Source organism: Gallus gallus, chromosome 9, assembly GCF_016699485.2.
Source record: "Gallus gallus isolate bGalGal1 chromosome 9, bGalGal1.mat.broiler.GRCg7b, whole genome shotgun sequence".
NCBI classification, from domain to species: domain Eukaryota; kingdom Metazoa; phylum Chordata; class Aves; order Galliformes; family Phasianidae; genus Gallus; species Gallus gallus.
In genome coordinates, this window is record NC_052540.1 from 12,685,134 (window position 1) to 12,706,419 (window position 21,286).

Below are 21,286 nucleotides of genomic sequence, written 5' to 3' on the forward strand. Positions count from 1 at the left end.
TAAGCAAGGGCCGCTGGTGCCCTCTGTTGTCGCAAAGAAATAACGGAGCTGCCGAGAGCACGAGTGGGATATGCCACCCAGGGTTGGGTGCGGAATACCTCTATGGCTTGCAGGCATTGGGCAGCTGAAACAGTCCCTGCAAACCACGACCAGGTTTCCCAACTACACACAACGTGTGCAAAAGAAGCCACGTTTTCTTTGAAAACGGAGAAGCAGCGTTGCTGTGGGTGATGCTCTGATGATGTGGGTGGCACTGAGTAATCTCTGCTGAGAAAAAGGTTCAGCCTCTGCTGCCCAGCTCAGCTGCCACTCACACATCCTTTTCCATAGAGCAGAACACCCACATGTTCCAGCAGCGGTGCCTGGCTACTCTGAGCACTGCCCTGGGTTGTGCCCAGGCTCATACAGACTAACTGCTGTCAGTGCTACCAGCAGAAAACCTCACCCACAGCCCTGGCACTGCTCTGTTTTTGCTCTCACCTTCACCCTGCAGCCACTGGCACAGGCAGCATTTTGCTGCACTAACGGCTGAGAATTCAGCATGCTTTCCTGGTCCTCCACACCTCAGTGCACTTTGTTCACCTCTGGCAAGAGTTGGATTCGCTAACTGTTAGATGGGTTAGCTGCTGGAAGAATACTTGGCAGGCAACTAAACTTTAAGTTAGGGTGGTGGGGCCAAGTTTAAGTCCAGCTACTTAAAGTGCAGAACTCCTTTTTGCCAAAGGTACCTGAATATCCAATGCAGAGAGCTGCAAGATGAAGAGTGCACATGGAAAACCTATCCTCAAATGCATAACTTGTGAGTTTCCTTTGGTCCTGAGACCCACAGTTTTGGACTCTGCAACCTATTACCCCAAAAGACACATCTGACAGTCTTCCTTACAGCACTGCCTCTTCTCCATCTTTTCAAGGGACCCCTTCAAACAGCAGCAGGGCAAGGGCATCACTCACACACAAGGCTTTGTGCCTCCCACCCCATTCCCAGTTTGGCAGAGAACATGGGCTCCCTACTCACCAAAACCCAACCCTGCTGAACAGACACCCGCTGTCTTGGAGAGTCCTCAGGCTTAGCTGCATTTTAAGGCTTGTAGATGTGATAATACAGCATTTTAAGATAACCATCTTAAGAAGTAATGTATGAAAACAGGTTCTGAACTGAGCAGGCAGATTTGACTCTACTCAGAGCAGAACAGACATCAGTAGGAAGTGGTAGGTTTCTGTCTCCACTGTAAGGGGCAGCAGCAAGTTGTGTGCGCACCACATGGTAATTCTATGCAAAAGGACTGCCCTTTTTTGTAGTTAATTACTATGCTAATAGTAATTTATTTAGCACCTATCACAAAGAACATCCTTATAGTCTAAAATGTGGCTGTAATTAAGTATTGAAGTTAATTATGACCGGAGATGAAAGAAAAATTGCTACATCAATCAGATGCTCCACAGCGCAGAGCCCCGAGCACAAATGATGCTTAAACTGCATTGCTGCAGGAGGACCCAGTCACACACACAAATGCAGGGTAATGCAGCAACCTGGCCTGTTCCCCAGCTTCTCACCCGGATAACCAAGCAGCCCCGCGTCCCACATTTACAATGCCAGCTGTTGTGGCGCACCCCAGTCCTGCAGGAGCTGCAGCAGATCTGATCTGCACTGCTGAGGCACGCGCAGCCTGCCCAAGGAACCGCAGCACCGGCACAGTCCATTTTAGTTAACAATCCCATTTCCTCTTCCTGAATTTCTGTTAAGAGACTGGCACGTCTCCAGCTTTCTCTCTCTATAGTGCAGCCTACACATGGAAATAAAAACACGTAGAAAGGGACTGGCCGCACTAATTGGCTGAGCACCTCCAGCAGAGCCGAGACATTCAAAGAGCAGAAAGAGGTGTGGAGCTTCACACCTTCTCCTGTAACCACAAAGACAGCCTGTTTCCAGCACAAGGCAGGTCTGCTGGGGAGATGCCCTGTCCCTATAGGTTTGTGTTGATCCCCCGCAGGGCTGTGGGCAGTTCTGTCTGAGCTGCACACACACAGGGGGATAACGAGGTCTGGGAAGGATCGATTCCATGACAGACCCCAAGTAGGAGCATGGCACACACAGCTCTCTGCTCACTGCACACCACCCAGATAAGCAGAACTCCTCGCAGAGGCTGCAGTACCATTTAGACTCAGTAAATGCTGAAGTAGTAAATAAAAAGTAGCTGAATTGCATTGTGAAAATGAAGAGCCTGCCATTGTGACAGAATCATGGCAGGCATCCCCAGTGCATCTGTGTAAACCAGGCAGAAATAGGCAAACTGCCACAGAGATCCTGGGGTGGCACTGCAGTAATGTATGCAGGAACTCTTTTTGTATCTCCATCTGGATCGCAGTCCTCTGAAAGTGCATTGGAAACATCCTCTCCATTGCACTAATTTATAGAGGGAAGATGACAGAGCAGAGCAAAACCTTGGCTAGAAGAGTGCAAAGGAAGACTCAAACTTGCTATTTCATGGTCAAAGCTGCTCTCTGGTTTGTCTGAACTTTCAGGGACTTTCAGAGGCTGAGAGAGCTGGGACTGGTCAGCCTGGAAAAGGGAGGGCTCAATGTGTATAAATATCTGATGGGAGGCTGCAAAGAAAACAGGCTTTTTTTCAGTGATGCCCAGACAAAGTAAGAGAGGCACCTGCACAAACTGAAACACAGGTCGTGCTCAAACACAAGAAAACGGTGGTGGTTTTGCTTTTACTGATTAATTAATTAATTGAGAGTGTGCCCAGGCACCAGAACAAGCTGCCCAAAGAATCTCTACTTTAGAGATACTCAAATCCCACTGTACTGGGCAACATGCCCTGCCTGACACAGCTTCGGGCAGAGAGTTGGAACTGAAAACCTGCAGAAATGCCCCTGACCTCAGCCATCCTGTGTTCTGTGGGTAAAGGCGACAATTAGAAACAACAGCAAATAAAAATATCACTAACAATTGGAAGCAGCTGTTGAATGAGGCGTGCCACGGGGTCACAGGTGCTTACCAGGAACATTGATCATGTATGACTTGTTCCAAGCACTGAGCTAAATACAGCCTTTGGCTCCCACAGACCCCGTATTTCTTCTGAAAAGTACTATTTATACACCAACCCAACCTTTTGGTGAGCTTTTAGACTCAAAGGTTGGATGCAGAGCAAAAAACACAGCTCCCCACTGTAGGTAGAGGAAGGCACAGAATTCTTAGCATTTTAATGACCCCAGGAAGATCAATGGACAATTTCATGCTTTTTTTGTGGAGAAAGACAAGACAGGGAAAAAAAAATCACAGATATTGATTCCCAAGCATCAGTGAAATGAATAATAGGGTGAAATGTCCTACGTAAGTTCTTTGCAGGTCTCAGGAAAGCTGCCTGCCAAGGAAATGTAGCTGTGCACGTAGGTTGCGATTATGCTAAAGAGGCACTAAATTAGTACATTACATGCCCCATTTAGCACTACTGTGCAAAATCCGAGAGTGCTAATACATTTTGTTTCTAGGGTCAAGAATCATTGAAGAATGGAATCGTGGCCATTCATTAGCCAGGAAATTAAAGTTTGACAGCTGCTTTTCAGTTCTGATTTCCCTTAAATGGCAGTATTATATCAGAAGATTTCTGGGTTTTTTTGTTTTCATTTGCTTTTTAAAAATGTCCAGGCTGTAGAATGGTCAGTGGCATCCATAAAGCACAGCATCCCGACTCATTCGGGCAGACTTATTTGGTAAGAGTGCTGTAGGGTTTAGGGGATTATTTACAGGGGCTGACAGTGTTGCTGTGTGCTATTGAGAGCGGTTTCTTTCTTAGCTATATGGTTGTAAATGATCTGTGTTTGGAGTTTTAACTCCAATTCTGCATGACAAAAGAATCTTTCATTTTGCAGCCGAAACAAGGCCCTGCAGCCCTCTGTGGGCCACCAGTCCCGGGAGAGCAAAGGGAAGTTATGAATGTGTATTTAGAGAGAAAGAACCCTTTCACAAAACCCAAAGGGGCAAGTAAACCAACAGTCCTCTCAAATCAGCGAGGGCTGAAGATAAGAAGAAACCCCTTGCCCGCTAAGGTAGGCACCTAACACTGGGCTCAGGGAAAGTCCTTAACAACCCTGACAAAACCCTTTGGATTAGGGTCCCCATCCCACTAAAGCATCTGCACGTGAGAAGTGTCGCTGCGTTCAATGGCACAGCTCACGTGAATACACGCCACGTCGCAGACCCAAGTGTTTGCCAAACCAGCCTCCAGCTGACAAAGCACAGTCCAGTGGAGATTAGCTGACACTCAAGATGGCTTTGTTCCCCACTCCGTATCAGCAGCCACTTCAAATACACCAGCAGATACATTCCTCTCTTCTGCTTTCCAGTTCGCTCCTAATAGGTTCATATCAACAACAGGAGGGGTCTTGCTTTCCCCAGATAACATCCTAGCAGGAGCCATGTTCTATAGCTCCACAGCATGGTTCTTCCTGACACAGCTCAGAGCACTTCATAAAGCACAGCCACCATTCGAGCACCCTGCCTATCCGACTGAGGTAACCCTCATTTCCTGGCTGAATATGAGTGATGTGCCGCTGTCTCTGAAGAAATGGTTCCTCTCTCTGAAAAAAAAAAAAAGAGCAGCACTGGAAAGGATTTGGACGAGAGGAAAGCTTAAGGAGGAAATTAAGAATAAAAAGGAGGCTCCTGGAAAAGAAGAAAAAAGAGAAAACCCAGTGCCCTGTGGTCTTCTATTGATCAGAGCCCATAGATGGCCTTTGATTAATAATCTCTGCATCAATACTTACAACTGACATAACGCCAAAAATGCTACCACCCAACTGAGTGGATCCAGTCATTTGTGCCACAGGACACAGTCAGCCCTAGTCAGAAGCACAGCAATAATGGCGACTGTGTTACTAATGAGGAAAACCCAGAAAAAAGTTATTCCACGTCCCACTCACCACAGACACTCTCCCTTCTCTGCACTCTACCAAATAACCCCCTAGATTCACACCTAAATACCCCCTAAAAACCAGAACCCTTACAGGGCAGAAATGGGCTAAATCCAATAATTTATTCATTAGAAATTATTTCCTGCTGTAGAAATTGGTAGAATCGAAAGGGCCATACTTTACTGTGATGAAGCACTTCTAAAGAGGCCACACTGACACATTTATGCTGACTGCATTTCCCTTCGGATGAAATGCTGCTGTCCCCACAGAGCGGGCGTCCAGCACTACCGCCATCACTTCAGCTTTCAATCTCTGCCCTGGAGGTCTTCCACAGGAGAACCACCCGTCTCTGTCTGCTTGGGGTTATTCTGCTGCCCTACCACACGTGGCTGTTATCGCATTCCCAGCTCCAAGGGCTACAAGAAGCAGGGCTGGGTAAAACCTTACAGCAAGGGGACTTGACGTTTCAAGTGGGCCTGGTCAGAAGCACAGAGGGGACCTGGCCTTCATGCACTGTGATGCCGCAGGAGGCAGATGTGCAAGAGCAGGGCGGTGGGGCGGGGAGGAGGGTGCCGGAAAACACGGGATGAGTCTCCTGGGCTGAGTGTTATCTCCTATTTCCTTTGAGAGCCCACAAGAGACGGCCTTCCCAAAGCAACCTCTGAGGTGGCCCGTCCCGCTTTTGTCTCCTCCAGCAAAAAAATTTCTGCCCCAGCGGCTCCGAACAAGGCTTCCATTAACTCCGTCCCCGCGAGGGCAGCACGTGGGACAAAAAGCCCAACACCGCGTCCCGGCCCTCAGACAAGCCTGGAAACAAACGGTGCAGGAATCTGTCAGAATAGAATCACCCGCTCGGTGTCACCGCATACATTTACCTACCTCAGTGCCTATTCAGAGCCCTTCCAAAAGGGCAATATTAACAGAGAGAGATCGGACACCATCGCTATAGCAACGTCACCGCCGAAAATTTATGGCTGCCCTTAGCAAAGAGAAGCCTCTGGGCTTGGAGAGCTGCTCTGGTGCTGTTACACACACAGCAAAGCCCAGGGGACAAAAGATATTTGGATGCTGCACCTGGAAACTGGGAGGAGAAGCATCAATAAGAGTTCCAGTTTTCACTAAATCACTGACCACCTATTTCTCCTCCCAAAAAAAGCTACTGAAATTAAACAGAGCTCTTAAGTTTGGCGGAGAAGAAAGGTGAGAGAAGCAAAGAAAGCTGCCAGCAAAAGCTGCAGGAAAAACGTAGAGTCATTGCAATGAGAGCTGTGTACAATAGAGGATATTAAAGTAAATCTTGCAAAATATCCCTTAACTCTTTAAATCAAGAGTGCTGACCTGCAGTATACCATGTAGGAACTGAGAACCTAGGTATGCCTCAAACTAGTGGAGAACAGTGCCCCAGTTTTTGAACACAGAGATGTAAGCCTGAGAGAAGAGATTGGGTGGATAATGGGACCAAGCACAGGATAGAGCATCATTTGGAAAATCAGCCAATGCAGCCTCCATGTGAGTTTCACTGATTGCAAAGGCAGCAGCAACTCCATCTGCCCTGTCACAAGGCTTCTGTTCTCATGCAGTAAAGTTAAAGAGCAAAGGGGAAAATAATCTGGACAGCTGCAGTTTGTGTCATTTATTTGACTAGAATGGTATGGATATGCTTTAGGGCAAATGCAGGAGGACTGGCTGGCAGGTCTCTTCCATCACAGCACATGGGGCACGGAACGAAGCACGCAAACGAAGACACAAAGTGAAGAAGAAACAGTCACTCTGCAAGCACTGGTACATCTCCTGTGAAACCCTTCCCCAAAGTATTCAAGGAGAGAATTCTGATCTCCTTAGATAACAATCTAAGGAAATCCCTGGAGGTGAACACATAATATGACATAATTTGTCCAAAGCAGTCGGTGCCACATATCACCTTTCTCTGACAAGGTAGGTGAGCGTGAGGTTTTTTCTACGTATGCTACAGTACCTCCACACCACACCAAATGGGAAGTGTTCTTGTTGAACTGGATAAGATAGGACTGGTGTAAGAGTTGTAGGTGGGTACGAAAAGGAGTTGGCTGCAAGTGACCAGAGGGGACGGAGACAATGCAGGGCTGAAACAGGGAACTGATGGAGCACCTCATCAATAGGACTAAGGCAAGTCTTTCTTCAGCATTATCACTGATAACCTCAGCATGGAAGGTGGTCCTAATGAAATGCTAGGACAGGGACAAAAGTTTTGGAGCACTCCCGAGAGGGAAGGAGACTCGGATGAGACAGAAGACAAGAGAATCAGATGGTTACAAGGATTGGAGAAAGTCAAACTTGATAACCGTGTGTGCAGGGAGCAGCAACAGGAGCAGCAACCTGGGCACTCAGATGGAAACAGAACAAATATCCCTGGGTATATTACTGACACAGGCAGGCTGTGAACAAAGAAATGGAGATGAGAAGAGCCACAACAGCTATCACTCCAGGGACTGAATTAATAAGAGGCAGATAGTACAAGAAACCAGAATGCCCATTTATAACTCTGTCCTGAGAATGGAGCCCAGCTGACTTGCTGACTGCAGCCCGATCTCAGCTCACCAGGTGGGCTCCTGCGGGCTGAGCTGCCTGCCCTTGTGCTGCATACAGGAGCCAGTAGGGAAGCACAGAGCCCCTCCACATCTGACTTTGGCAGTCCCTCTTTCTCCCTGGAACTCCTCAGATGGGAGAAGTGCAGCAATCCTTCTCACTCTCTGCATTGCAGGGTTATTCCTGGAAGACACGGAGCAGCACAGCTGGCTGGCTGGGTGCTGCTCTATGTGCTGAGCCGGGACAACAGAGAGGTTAAACAGGGAGGAGGATGCTTTTATGCTAGTGGCATGACCCAGCCTTTGGAATCTGGTAAAGCTTTCAGTGCTGGGAGTCTCAGGTGCTGCATTTTTAAGTTCAGTAGGCAAGAATCATTTCTGGAAGGCAGTTTGTCCAGACGCCTCACAGACACTTTCACTTCATGATTCTTGACAATTTACAGCACCGATCTGCATTAAAACCAAAGAAGAAAGCTCAAAATAGTCCCATAATTATGCTGCAGAGCAGCCTCCAATGACCTTCCATTAACATCTGCTCTGCACTGAATGCTGAACATCAATTCACACTAGTTAGGAGAGCTGGGCATGTAGCTCCACTTAATAAGCTGGAGCTCTCAGCGTCCTATTGCTGCCCTGGCTGCAACTTGTCCACCCACACACCAGTATGCTGGTGAAAGCATCCTGAATAACTGGGAACGCTCAACAAGCTCTGCTACAGTAATTCTTGAGTGGATATCTGGAGGGAAGAGCCTGAAGTGTGCACTGGAGCTGTGCTCTCACACAGAGACTGTTTGTTATAACACCTCCGGGTCTGAACTGTGCTAACCTGCCTGGACTTGCCCTGCCTGTCCAAGCTCTAGCTGGAAAATTAAGATGCTTTTCCAACAGACATGGAGCAGGTGACTCTGCGTTGCTACAGATACAGTCTTTCTTCCCTAGCAGACTTGCATAACGAGTTTCAAAGCAGCGCAACCGCAGTTACTGCAGGACAGTCACATGTAGAGATCTCCTTCTGAGGATAATGGCACATTCATACAGCTAAAAAGCACATCTAAAGTCACCAAAACACCTGAAAGTCAAGCCCAAGGCACATCCAGCACCCCAACGCACCACAGGTGTGACTCTCAGGTTCCAGTGTCAGCCCCCTGTATCTGCTATCTAACAGACTGCCAGCAGACTCCTGACTATGGCTGCATGCCTGTTCGTGCTCCTGGGTTCTAGCCTCCTCTATGTGTCCTTTACTAGGCCACACAGCTCTCACAGACACAACAGATTCCTCTCCCTTCTCACTCTTCCATGCCGCCCAGGGCTCCGGGCTCCCATAGCTGCATCACACTGGGATCAGCACCAGCAAGTTCCTCCTCTGGGATCCCTCAGGAATGAGAAAAGAATATTAAAACAAATAATTATAGGAGACACTCCACTGCATTCCATCTAAGCCTTCACATCCACAGACATCGCATATCATAGCTCCTAACAACATACAGCCCTCCCCAGGTTCTTGCCAGATACTTTTACAGCGCAGTACAGCCCCTCCTCAGTCTCAGTTTCTGCCCTGCCAGATTTACTGGATAACCTCAGCAAAGTGATTCTCAGTCCCAGCGGTAGGAAATATTTAGAGGCTGATGCTACATGTGATAAACAGCCCAGCCCTTGGCAGCAGTACTCCAGACCCTTCCCCTCAGCTGTGACCGCAGCTTCTCCTTATTAAGCTCTTTACGTCATTAAGCAGCCCCACTGGGAACAGCAGAAAGCACAATTGGGAACATTAATGAAGATCTACAGCATTACAAGAAAAAGCTCAATGAATCAACGCCTCGTGCCTTATTCCCATGGCCATGACCTGTCCCCATTAGTAAGAGGAGAGGATTTGAAACAGGAGAAACCTCCCCTTCTCCTCTTTCCCCCCTCGAGAGTCCTGCACCGCTCAGCACTAATAGCTGCTCGCAGGCCACGGAGGCTGCTCTGGCTGACTCGCTGCCCTGGTGCACCCACATGTCAGACTTCACCCAAATGCAGCCCACCCCAGCAGCTGGGACCCGTGCTGCCTCTGTCACACATCCCTTTTCCATCTGGCAGCAGCTGCATTCACCCTCAAAGCAAAAAAAAGACCAACCAAAAAAACCAAAAAACCAACAAAACCCAAACCCTTCTCTTGTGACAGAAAGGAGCCATCATTGGGCCCCAGGGCTCAGAATTGCAATCAGCGAGAGATATGAGGCAGAAAGGGAGGATTAAGAGATTTTAGGCTGCTTTGGGAAAACCCACAAAGCACGTATAAGACACTGGCTCGCACAGATGAGAAGCAGGTCTTACCTACTGAAACGATGATCTGAAGCACATGTTCAAAGTATACCACAGGAACCCGGGTGCGCAGCCATGGGATTAGGACGGGGCTTTACACCTGCCTGCATTCACTCACAGCTGGATTCCTACACCGATCAAACGGTTCAGGAGGTGGAGGGACAGGGAGAGGGTAGGGGGTGTTGTGAGAGAGATGAAGGCAAAGCCCCGTGTCAGGCCCACCATAAGCAGCCATGCCCTGCATCCCCCACAGGCATCTCACCCCAAGGCACCCACCCCATGCACAGCCCCAGGGAGCAGAGCCTGCTCGAGGTTCCTGCTCCAACACCCCGAGGGCAAGGGCTGCCTGTGGGAACACACCTGTGTGTCTCTGCACTGTGTCACACTGTAGGGACTTTTCTACTCTGGGAGCAGAGAGAAGGACTACACAAAACAAAACAACTATGCATTTCTTTGCAAGGGGTTTCTGTGTAGGGACGAGTTCCCCCTCCAGCAGTGAGGAGAGCTCCAGTGTGAGAGCTACGATCCACAGCAAGGTAACAATTGCCCTGTGAAAGCACAGCACGCTTCCCACCTTCCTTTTCCTGAGGTGCAAATCACAGCTCCTGCTCCCTCCAGGCTTTCTTCTCGTGGCTCCTGTGGGTCAGCAGCAGCATGGAGGCAGCCCGGACCGGGCAGGGCACGCTCCTATCACATGACCCACAGCTATTGACATCGTGGCTGTGTCTGGTCCTTGCAGGAGAGCTGGATTTCAGCTGTCTTGGCCTCTCTGCTGAAAAGCACAATGAAAGAGCCAGTCAGCAACAGTGCATGCCAAAATATGCCTTTAATGCCAATACAGCGACCGGTGTTGTTCCAGTGGTCCCCCCTCTCCCTTCGCAAGCATCTCAAGAACAAAGTGCAGTGCTGAGGCCAGGAGCCCAGCTCATGCTGCCTCATTATCTTCTCAGCCTCGTTTAGTCTTTGTCTCTCGTGTAGATGGTACACTCTCAGGGGCAGTGACCATGACTTAGTTCACTGAGTGCCAGACAACTGCTGGAGTTCACTTAATGATGAGACAACTCCCATAGATCCATTGTCTAAAGAGGGAATTTTGGCTAAGTGAAGACTTCGGGGATTTACCCAATAATAAGTCGGTAATTCAGGATGCACTTAAAGACACATTCAGTGTGCCTTTGCAGCGACATCCTTGGGAAGTGAGCATTTGTGCTCCAGAACACAACTGTGAGGAAGTCTAATATTAATTAGGAAGCAAACTCAAGGGCCGTGAATAGGTCCTCATAACAAAAGAGCTTTTATTGAATAACTGTAGAGGAGTGCAATGCCAAAGTTTTCGTGCCAAAGTAGCGATAAATGAACTGCAGCTAACGCCTTTAGGACCGGTCTGTAAATTCAATATTAAAGAAAATAAGAAACTTCTGAAAACATCTTTTAAAAACCGTACAAAAAAAAAAAAAGATGAATATAAACTTAGATAAAATACACAGGTTGATTCAACCTGTTTCAGCTGATAAACAGCGTGGTACTTGCTCTGTGCCAAAGTGACACTTGACCTCTATATATCTTCTTAATGAAGTCAGCATAGAAAGACACCCAGCGAGCCTTTGTAACACTGCAAGCGAGTTGCAAGCTGGGCTTCACTAATGGGAGCTGTCACTTGGTTTTTTCCAGGTCACAAACTAAGAAGAGCAATTAAATCAAATTGGAGGCTGCACAGATTGGAGCAAGCCTCAATAGACCAGGTACCTAAATCATTAAAGACGTAGTTCTTTTCCATGATAAATTGTTGAGGAGAGTGAAACGTGCTGCTGGTCATTAATCTAGGCTAATCAGCTTGAAAGCTGGGTTGTTTTATTTAGTAATTAACTGGTTATTTGGAAAAAATGATACATGGCCCATAGAGCTGCCATCCAGCAGATAATAATGCAGAGCAATGGGGAATCTCTTGAGGGCAATTCGTGCCTTTTCAATTATAGCCATCGGCAAACTCTGAAAAATGGCTCTACGTTCGTATTGACACGTAGTAAAGAAGCACACCCCAATGAACATAGCAGGCATCTTGCTGCATGCTGGGAATTGCTCCGGCCTACCCCTTACACAAACCTCACTAAAGGCAAGAAAACATTTTAGGGGCGTCCTTCTTTCCACGCCTTGGATTTACAGTTGGTTCTTGTCATACCCTTCTGCTGGAAGCGAGCAAGAAGAGCTGTTGTGTGTCGATGGTTTGGTCTGCAATAAGGAGGGGCCCAGCATTTCTCTTTCACAGGTAGGGCTGTCTCCTCACACCAACACACAGCGACCAGTCGGAACTTCTCCAGAAGTGCTCTGTGGGACACTCAGCTGGCTGAGACCGAGCACAGTGTTAAGTGAAGGACTGAAACCTATCTCCCGGAGACCATGCTGAGCAGGAACACTGGACGGTCAGTCCTTGCAGTCCCACGTGTTTATTGATGGACAAAATACACAGGACTGGCTCTCCGTCTTAGTGCTGCAGCAAAATCAGAGTGAGCAAAACCAAAGTGGAAAAGCCTTTTTGCAGGAACACACCGTAGGAATAGTGTGGTTCCCTTCTAACTGCAGTTACTAACTGGTCCCATCTGCCTTGCCAGTGAAAGGTCGCCATCACCCACACCCAGTCACATCTCTGTTCTGTTTTGTTTTTCACACTTAGCCCTACCAGTCATTTTACACAGGGCACCCAGACATGTATGCACAAGCAAATAGCACTCTCTTATTGCTTGCGACAGGTACTTTAGCCTCACCATCAGTTGCTTCCAGGTATCTGTAAAAAGCCAGTGCAGGGCTTGTGCAAGAAAACCACACGTTCCCGGAACAGATTTTTGTCCTTTGTTAAATATAAAAGACAGCAGGGAAGTTAACTCTGCTAGAAAAAGCCTCTGGACAAATCCATAAAAGAAAACTTCGCAAGGTTTTATTAAATACAGAGACAACAGCTCTGGCTTAAGAAATTCCTGAACCGTGTGTTGCTGGCAGGCTACACTGAAGTATCATGCATACTTGTCCTGTTTTTCACTATATCCCAGGCATGTGCTGCTGGCAAATGTTAAAGACAGGATACTGGGCTACCCAGACCACTGGTCTGAAGCAAAATGACTGCTCTTTTGTTAGGTTTGTTCTCTCTCTCAAGATTTCGAGGAAAAGAAAGGCATGACTGAAACAGCAGCAGGAGAAAGGAAGGGCAGCGCCATGAACAGGTGGGTAAGCACTGTGCAGAGCGATGGCTGCGTTGCTCGGTCTTTGGATCTAACCAACTGTACTTCAAAAATAATGGCTCTTTCGAGGAGTCTTTGATGGATATATTGGAGGTAAGAAGAGGGAAGAAAGAGCCTGTTCAATGGGGCAGGAAGCAGTATCTGCCATGCAGAAGCAGCATCCACCACGCACACAAAGCTTGCAAATACAGGCTGTACAGAGTTATTAAACCTGGTTGTGGGGTCAGGAGAGCCTCAGAGACAGCAGCAACCCACAGTGCAAGCCAGGAAAGCTCCAGCCAGCTTAAAAAAGCACCCACTAATGAAAAACTTTACCAGGAAAGCAGATCACATCAAGGCCACACAGAAGCCTCAGATCCTTTAAGCTGTGCTTTGAAGACCGGTGGTGACAGACCGACAGATAAAGGCAAGGTCACAGGCCATCTAGACCCCCTCCAACATACCGTGCAGCTGAGTTGTAAAAAAGAAGAAAAATCATTGTTGCTATTTGACCAAACATTATAAACTAAAAATAGCTGAATATCTCTGATTAGGAGAATTCCCAGGGCTTACCATTCTTGCCACTTGGGGTCCAATTTTTCTCTCCTTTATTATGGGCATTAGGCTTTGGACAATACCAGGGCTACAGAGGGCATATGTTAAGTTAGTCTAAGCCTGCACCACGCAAACCTTTGCACCCTGTAAGCTACTTTGTTGAATATTTCTGTCTCCGAATGAGCTGTAAAGGGCGCAGTTGTTCTGGCAGCAGCCAGCACAGCTCCCATTAACAGGTTTCACGAGTATAATTTTCAACAGTATTAATAATTGCCCTCATAAAAGTCCACGAGAGGAACTTAACAGACTAGACTGTTTTTATTTCCATGAAATTCCTGCTCTTTAAAAAAAAAAAAAACAACATTCTCCATGCCTGGACTTAATACTCTCTACGTTCAGACCTCAACCAACTCTTTCCAGACACAAACTTTCTCGCTCCGACTGTGCCAGTGCCAAATGAAAAGTGTGGCCAGAGCCTGCAAGTTGGGTTGAAAAAGTCAAAGATGAAAGGGGTGCACCTGCCAGTCAGTCCCCTCAGATGGACAGGGTGGGGCTCTGGGGAATCATCAGCTCGGAGCAAGGATTTTATTTTGACTGCACTTTTGCCATCAGCCATTGGGAAGGCCCATGGCACGCTCTGTTCCACAGAGGACAGTAGCAGGCTGGGGTTGTCCTTTATGTGAAGCATGATTCAGTTGCAGATCAGGATCTTGGGCCTGAAGTCAGGCAGAGGATGGGCAGAGGAAGGATTCCTATGCTGCACTTGCATGCTTGGCTCATTCAGTACCTCTCCCTCTCCAGGCACAGAACAGCCAGATTATTGAAAAGCAGCAGAACAGAACATTATGGCTGAAGCTGAGAGAGTCTACTTAGAAACCAAGCTTCAGTAACTTTGCTTATGCACAGAGGGAACTGAATTACTAACCTCAAAGTTCAATGCACAGTCATAATTAACGCTCTGGGGAAACGCTCAATTCAAGATGGTTCCCAATTCAGCAGATAAAAAGCAGAATGAAACTACACCGGAAACTACAGCTCAAACTTGGACAAAGCGGAGTGATGACATTTATCAGTGACAGTAAGAAGCCCAGCAAACTTACCTGTTGACAGGATCCATTACAGAGAACTGTTAAATCAGCCCTCGGTGTGTCTTTCTTACAGATCTCTTAGCCCAGGCAGAAGTTAGAAGCTTGGTGCAGATGATCACAGCGGCAAAATCTGGTCTTTACCACCTGTAAACATTAAATGGTAGGGATAGAAATACACGTAGCAAATTACATGCAAACAGGTAAGGGATTTTTATTTCCTCCCTGGTGTCTCTAAATTGCCCAAGAAAATAAGAAGACAAAGAAAAAACTGGGATTGGATCAAATATTTCCTGCCAAGAATGACCAAACCCCTTTGATTTCCAGTGTCAGTGGAAGCAAACAGCAGGAAAACCTGAGGACCCAAACAACAGTGAGCAAACCTGAAAACCCAAGATCACTGTTGACAGAACAAACCCAGATGACCATCCGTGTGCATGATACCATTCATCTCTCTTGCAGACCAAGCAAACGCATCACCCCAGGTGTATCTTATACCTAACAGGCTTTCAGATTATTATAAATCAAATCAATGTGTACTAACTTGTGAATGTTTGCTTGAAAAGTTACACAGCGAGCTGGCCAATCCTTTTCTCTTTATTATCACCCAAAAAAGCAGTTTTCTGTGTGGGCGTTTGTCTGGGCCTGTCTTTTCTGAGTTAATCCTTGCCTCAATTGTTCATTACAGTAATTGCGAGCAAACCGCACCGCATTGCGGAATCACAGCGATGACCGAGCAATGCGTAACTAATGGGAATGACACGGAGGGACCTGAAAACCTGAATACTGGCAAGGTTACTGGAGAGGCATTCACAACCAAGTGGAAATTCATGCCATAGTTCTCCCAAAACGTTTTCACAGAAGACTTAATGTATCCCCTCAGTTCTGTCACCGAACATGATGTGATTTCAAGGGAATCCTTTTGTCCCTTGGCTCTAAATTAAGCTTTTCATACAGGAGTGCTGTTTCCAGGAGGGCTCTGAGAAAGCAGATTTCCGACACAGCACACTTCTACAGTGAGGCATTTCCAGGGAGAAAGGCCATGCCAAAGTGCTGACTGTTGGATTCTAAATAAGCGCAAGAGCCACCCCTGCATTTCTCATCAGCCATGTGGGCTTGTGCAATTAAACCTCAGTAGTTTCTTCCAGGGCTTTCAGCGCCCCACATTGCACACTGTGCCTCTCTCTTCTTTTCTCCACAGGTCTGACCAATACAGCTCCTTGCCAACCTGCTTCTCCTTGGCCATCGGAAAGGAGCAATGGTTTTGCCTTGCTACACATAAGCACACACCTTGCTCTCCAGACCCTTTGCCATCTCTGCAGCCCTCTTTTGAATGCTCTCTAATAATTTTCAGTCTTTCTTCCATACACCCAGTGCTCAAGGTGAGGCTGGGCCCTGCCTCACTTGGAAGAAGGGATAATATCAGCTTAGAATACCTGAAGAAAACCCAACACCCAATAGATTCCTGAACCGGACAGCTGCTGGGAAGTGAGTGTGTGCTGTATTCAGCACTGGTAGGCTCAGCCAGGACAGCAGCCACTTCTGCTGTGTGTGTTTGCAGGTGGGCACGAAAACACAGCAGCTTTGCGAGATGGAACAGCTCTTTTCTCTCACAGGGCTGACGGCTGCTCGTTTCCTTTGTCCACCTCCAAACTACTGCTGAAAAAAGAAAAAAAAAAGTTTGTTTTTGCAAGGGCAAGAAAACTGGTCTTACTGCTCCCTCCTGGCTTTGATATCAGTCAAAGCTGGCACAGTGAAGGCCTTGTTCCTCCCTGGAAGTTCAAGACAGTTTTGTTTAGGGGAAATAGAGGCTTCAGCAGCTGCTTTATGGTAAAAAGAACCTAATAGACAATAGGTGAATCATTCCCAAAAGCAGTCACTTGACATCAGACACAAAAGCTTCCAGCCTCATGATCAACGAGCCTCTCTGCACTGATATAGGAAGAATTACAGTGGTGCTTTCCTGAAGCGTGGAGCTTTTCCTCTCCTTTTTGCTGGGAACACAATTACAACTCCAGCTCCCCTCCCCCTCAGATCTGTGAATTATTGGAGACAAGGCTGATGACAGGACTTGTCCCATCCCAGCACCTGGCTGGGCGCTGCGTGTTGGCTTCTTCCTTGTTCTTTGACCTTAGACTTCTTTTTAACATGTGACTACATTAACCTCAGACAGAGCTGTTGTTGTTTTCTCTCTTTTTTTTCTTTTTTTTCTCTGAGACAGAGGAAAAAAAGGAAGCATCATTAGTTCAACCCCAGAAGGCAGTGAGCAGCACAGGCCAACCTCCTTCTGTATCCCCTACGGTTACAAAGCTGGTGGGCATCTGTCTGGAATAGCAAGGACCACCATCCACAAAGGGTCTTTTTCTTTGCAGATTCACCTCCCAACAGTGTTTGTGCTAATGTTTCATGTGTAATAACTTAACAAGGCACTTTTCAAAAAGACTCGTTGTGATTAAGGTTCCCTACCATTTTCAAACCATTGCCTAAACAAAGATTGAACAACAATCATGTGTGAAAGCAGAGATGTGAAGCAAAGGGAAGGCAGATCTGCTCTAATTCTCACCGTGAACATACATACAAAATAAATAATGAAGCTGTGGTCATCAAAGGCCAAAGGTAGCATGGAAGAAAATCCATGTCGGTGTCTCCATTCTTTGGGGCATGCTCCCACTAAAATGCACACAGAGGAATTACTCCAGTCTGATTCAGAGCACTGCCTCACGTTGGCAAAGGAACCAGAGATGTTCAGTGAAGCAGAAGGGAGCGATGATGAGGTGAAACTATGGAGGCTGGGACTACAGCAACTCTGGGCCTTCATGGAAGCAGGAGCAAAGTTTGACTTTCGAGAGGACAAGGAAGAGGTGAGGAGTGGTGCTCTGCTCAGCTAATGGGACGTAGGTATACATGTGATGGAATTCTGTGTCAGCTGCATTTTGTTTCTTCTACTGCGTTATCGCGGGAAAGAAAAACTAACAGTGGGCTTGCAACAAAGCATTGCCTTACCAGAGGGGACAGCCTTAACTGCACTAATTCACAGTGGTGGTTGTTTTTATTCATCTTCCTGCCAAGTATTTCTCTCTACTCTCAGGCTCTTGAAGCCCAATCGGGACTCCTCAATGTAGACTTGCAAAATAACAAAGGAGGGTAGAAAAAACAGAGAAAAAAAAAGAAAGAGCTCCTCCAACAGCAGCCTTGCCATTGCCCTTCAGTGTTTTCAGGAAGAGAGTGGCTTGTTTCAATATCAGTTGGAAGTAACCATGGCAGAGACAGGATGTTTGGTTTCAGAGAGCAGGCAGTAAGTTTATATTGTCAGAGCAAACACTTGCAGCTCCAAATCACAACATCCTTTGCTGTTTACAAAGCGTGTTATGCCAGAATCAGATGCAAAGATGCACTTCACAGTGACAAAAGGGGACAATGCCATTATCCTGCATTTGTCAACAGTGTTACAGTGCTGAAGACCTTAGTTCAATATTTGCCAAGCAGTAAAATGAGCAACGCCTGTCACTTTGTTAACCTAGATGCATCTGTTACTAGAAAAACTGTATTGAGCAGACAGCAGGTCAGTTTCAACAGCCAGGGACTGGCATCCAAGGAGGTAAGTAAGTGCTATTGAGTTACAGTCATATTTACAAGAGAAATCTGTTGAAATCTTGTCCCGGTTGTCCCCAGGATACAACAAACAAGGGTCCTTATGTTGAGACACCTCCAAACTAAGCGTAGCAGCACTTTGGTCAGACAGACAGGCACTACTATTCTTGCAGACTAAAATTTCAAGGGGGATTTAAAACACTTTAAATATCCTTTCTGAAAAGGGCTGAAAAACTTGCCAAAAAGTTACCTTCCCTTTAACGCAGAATGATCACCATGGCTTCATTGACAGACCTTCTGCAGGCTTCTACGTGCTCGGTCACAGGGCAGAGTGAACAGTACAGACACACTTTCGCAAAGACAAAGCATGGAACAACAGTGAATGACAACCAAAACCAAGCACGTTCTACTGATTCAGCCTCAAAGGACTGGCAACAACCAGGCTACAGCCCTGAGAGCCGACTGCCATCCCTCCCCTGCTGTGCTGAGTCTGCAGCCTCACGCCTGCAGGTGAAGCATCAGACTCAGGACAAGGTCGTGAGACGCCCTCTTAGCCCACATCTCAGTCCATTGATGGTCTCATCAGAGACCATTTTACAAATGCTTCATTTGTGAAATCTGCTATTCACAGTGCCTTTGTGTTTCACTCTGGAGGTTCCGTAGAACTGTTTTTCCCCACCATGCCCCAGGAAGGACTCTGTTGGTTGTGTGCTTACCAACCAGTAAACACACTAAAACAGCCACGACAAAGCCCTGGTGTATTAAATGCAGGGTCCCACCAGTTAGCTTCAGCCCGTGCTTTCCTAAGACAATGCACATATGTCACAGAGATTCCTCTCCAGCTTATCCAAGCTCTAATAAAAGCTTTTCTCTATGTTTTAAAAGGGGCCTTGGATGCTAAGATACCACTCTGTTTTCTTAAGTAATGTCACAAGACTTCTGGTTTGGCCACACAGTTACTCTTTAGAAATGAAAGGCAGAGTCCGTGCTTCTGCCTGGGACGAGTGGCGACAACACTGCAATCTTTTTTTAATAAAGAATAGAGAAAAAGAGAGAGAGAGGAAAAAAGAGATCAGGAACTTAGTTCAGTCACTCTGGGAACCCGGCCTTTATGCACTGTTTACCAAAAGGATGAGCTGGGAAAGGGTTGAGGGGCAAATGTGTGCATTAGGTCTCACCTGCTGCTTCTCAGGAGTCATGAATATTCTTATAATCCCATCTCTTGGCCCAACGGGCTGCAAAAGTCTTTTCATCACAAAGCTCAGTTTCTGTGAGGATCCCAGCGTTGTTCTAAGCTTCAGCAAGTAACTGAATATTCCCTTGTTTCCATGTGAAAACAGCCTCTTGCCACCAAGCAGTCTCCAACATTTCTTTGCTACTCTTCATTAATTACATTTGTATTTTAGATTAGGTTAAACAGGAATAAATTCTGTTCTGGGCTATGCATAGGGCAGGCAGTAAGCCCCAGTTTCTGAGGTTGCCTATGCATTCATAATACCTAGTACATATGCTGAGACATAGGGATATTCATAATGTATGTGCTACACACCTCTAGTTAAAATCAAGATGCAAGAAACTAACCCGAAAAGGGATGTGAGCAGTTGTATGAATTAATTATATTGCATACATATCTCAAGCCAAGTGGCTCTACTGCGAGAATCTCATCTGACCTTCAGTGCATCACAGGCCAGAGAGCATCACCTGGGGAGCCATTTGCATGGGGCAGAGGAGGGCAGGGAAGGAGGTTGTGCTGGCAGGAAAATGCTGACCTTGGTGAGTACTCACACAGAGCTACATAGCACCAGCACTGGAGCCCTGTGAAAGCATGAAGTCCTTTAGCAATAAGAGGTGGGGTGGGCAGGGAACAGTTCTGTTTGGCTGAAACATTGAGTTTGTAATTAACCCTAAACTACAAAGATCATTTGCACATGCAAATTGCTTCAGGTTAGGTGTGTTCGAGATGACAGCTGGTGGATGAGCTCATCTTCCACCTGAGATATGTAAACGTGTCACCGAGGAGTCACAAAGGAAACATGAGCAAAGGGCTTGTTTGGGGAACGCCCCGAATCAGTGCAGGATGCGGAAGTTTACTTCTCAAGCTTAACATAAACCGTGACATAAAATGTCATTATCAAGAAGGTCTACAAACACACGTGGAAAACCTGTTAACGTGCATGAGAAACAGTAAGATAAACATCCCTCCTGTCTGTGCCATCAAGTTACAGTTCACCAATACAAAATCATTAATACATCTCCGGCTTTGAGGCAGCACTCTTACCTGGGATATGACAGACCCCTTCCATTCCCTTTGTGTTTGTATCTTTCATACCAGCTGCAATACCAGACTAGGTGAAGTTACTGCAGATTTGTCTCGGTGTCAGATTTGTCTTGTGGAAGCCTTCTGCAAAGCACGCGTGCTATACGAAGTGATGAGCTCAAATCATAAACAGGGCTCTCACTGAATTCCTACTGGGATAAGTAGATGGAGGCTGTCACGCATCACCCATTCACCTGCCAAAGATGTGTGCTGCTGTGGCAGTTAAATTATGCACAACGTTTCTCTTTAGCAGAATACTTCCTCGAATACTGAGTGTGAGAATTTTTCCTGTTATGATTTAATTATGATTTCACACTCCAGATACTGTTAACTGTCTGTATACACTTGAGGGAGTAATATTTCTGTGTTACAGTTGACATCTTTGGAATCCTTTACTTTTCATGTAAGATCGACTCTCCAAACATCATAGCGCTGACTGCGCAGAGGGTAAACTGACAACTGCACAGGATAGCTGTGATGATATTCCCATCTCATGTTTTACTGCTGGTCACATTTTCCTTCTACAGAAGGATGCACAGTGCTGGAAGATCTGGTGTTAAAGGACTCATTGCTCCTAGAATTCAGTCCTGATGTGCAGGAAACCGTTGCCTTCCTCGTCGTCAAACACACGAACCAAGGTCAAATCCCTAAACAAACCAACTGGGCTTAAGAAGTGCTCTGCCAAATCCACGCATCGGTCTGAAACACCCCTTTGCCAACTGTTGCTTAGTGTACACC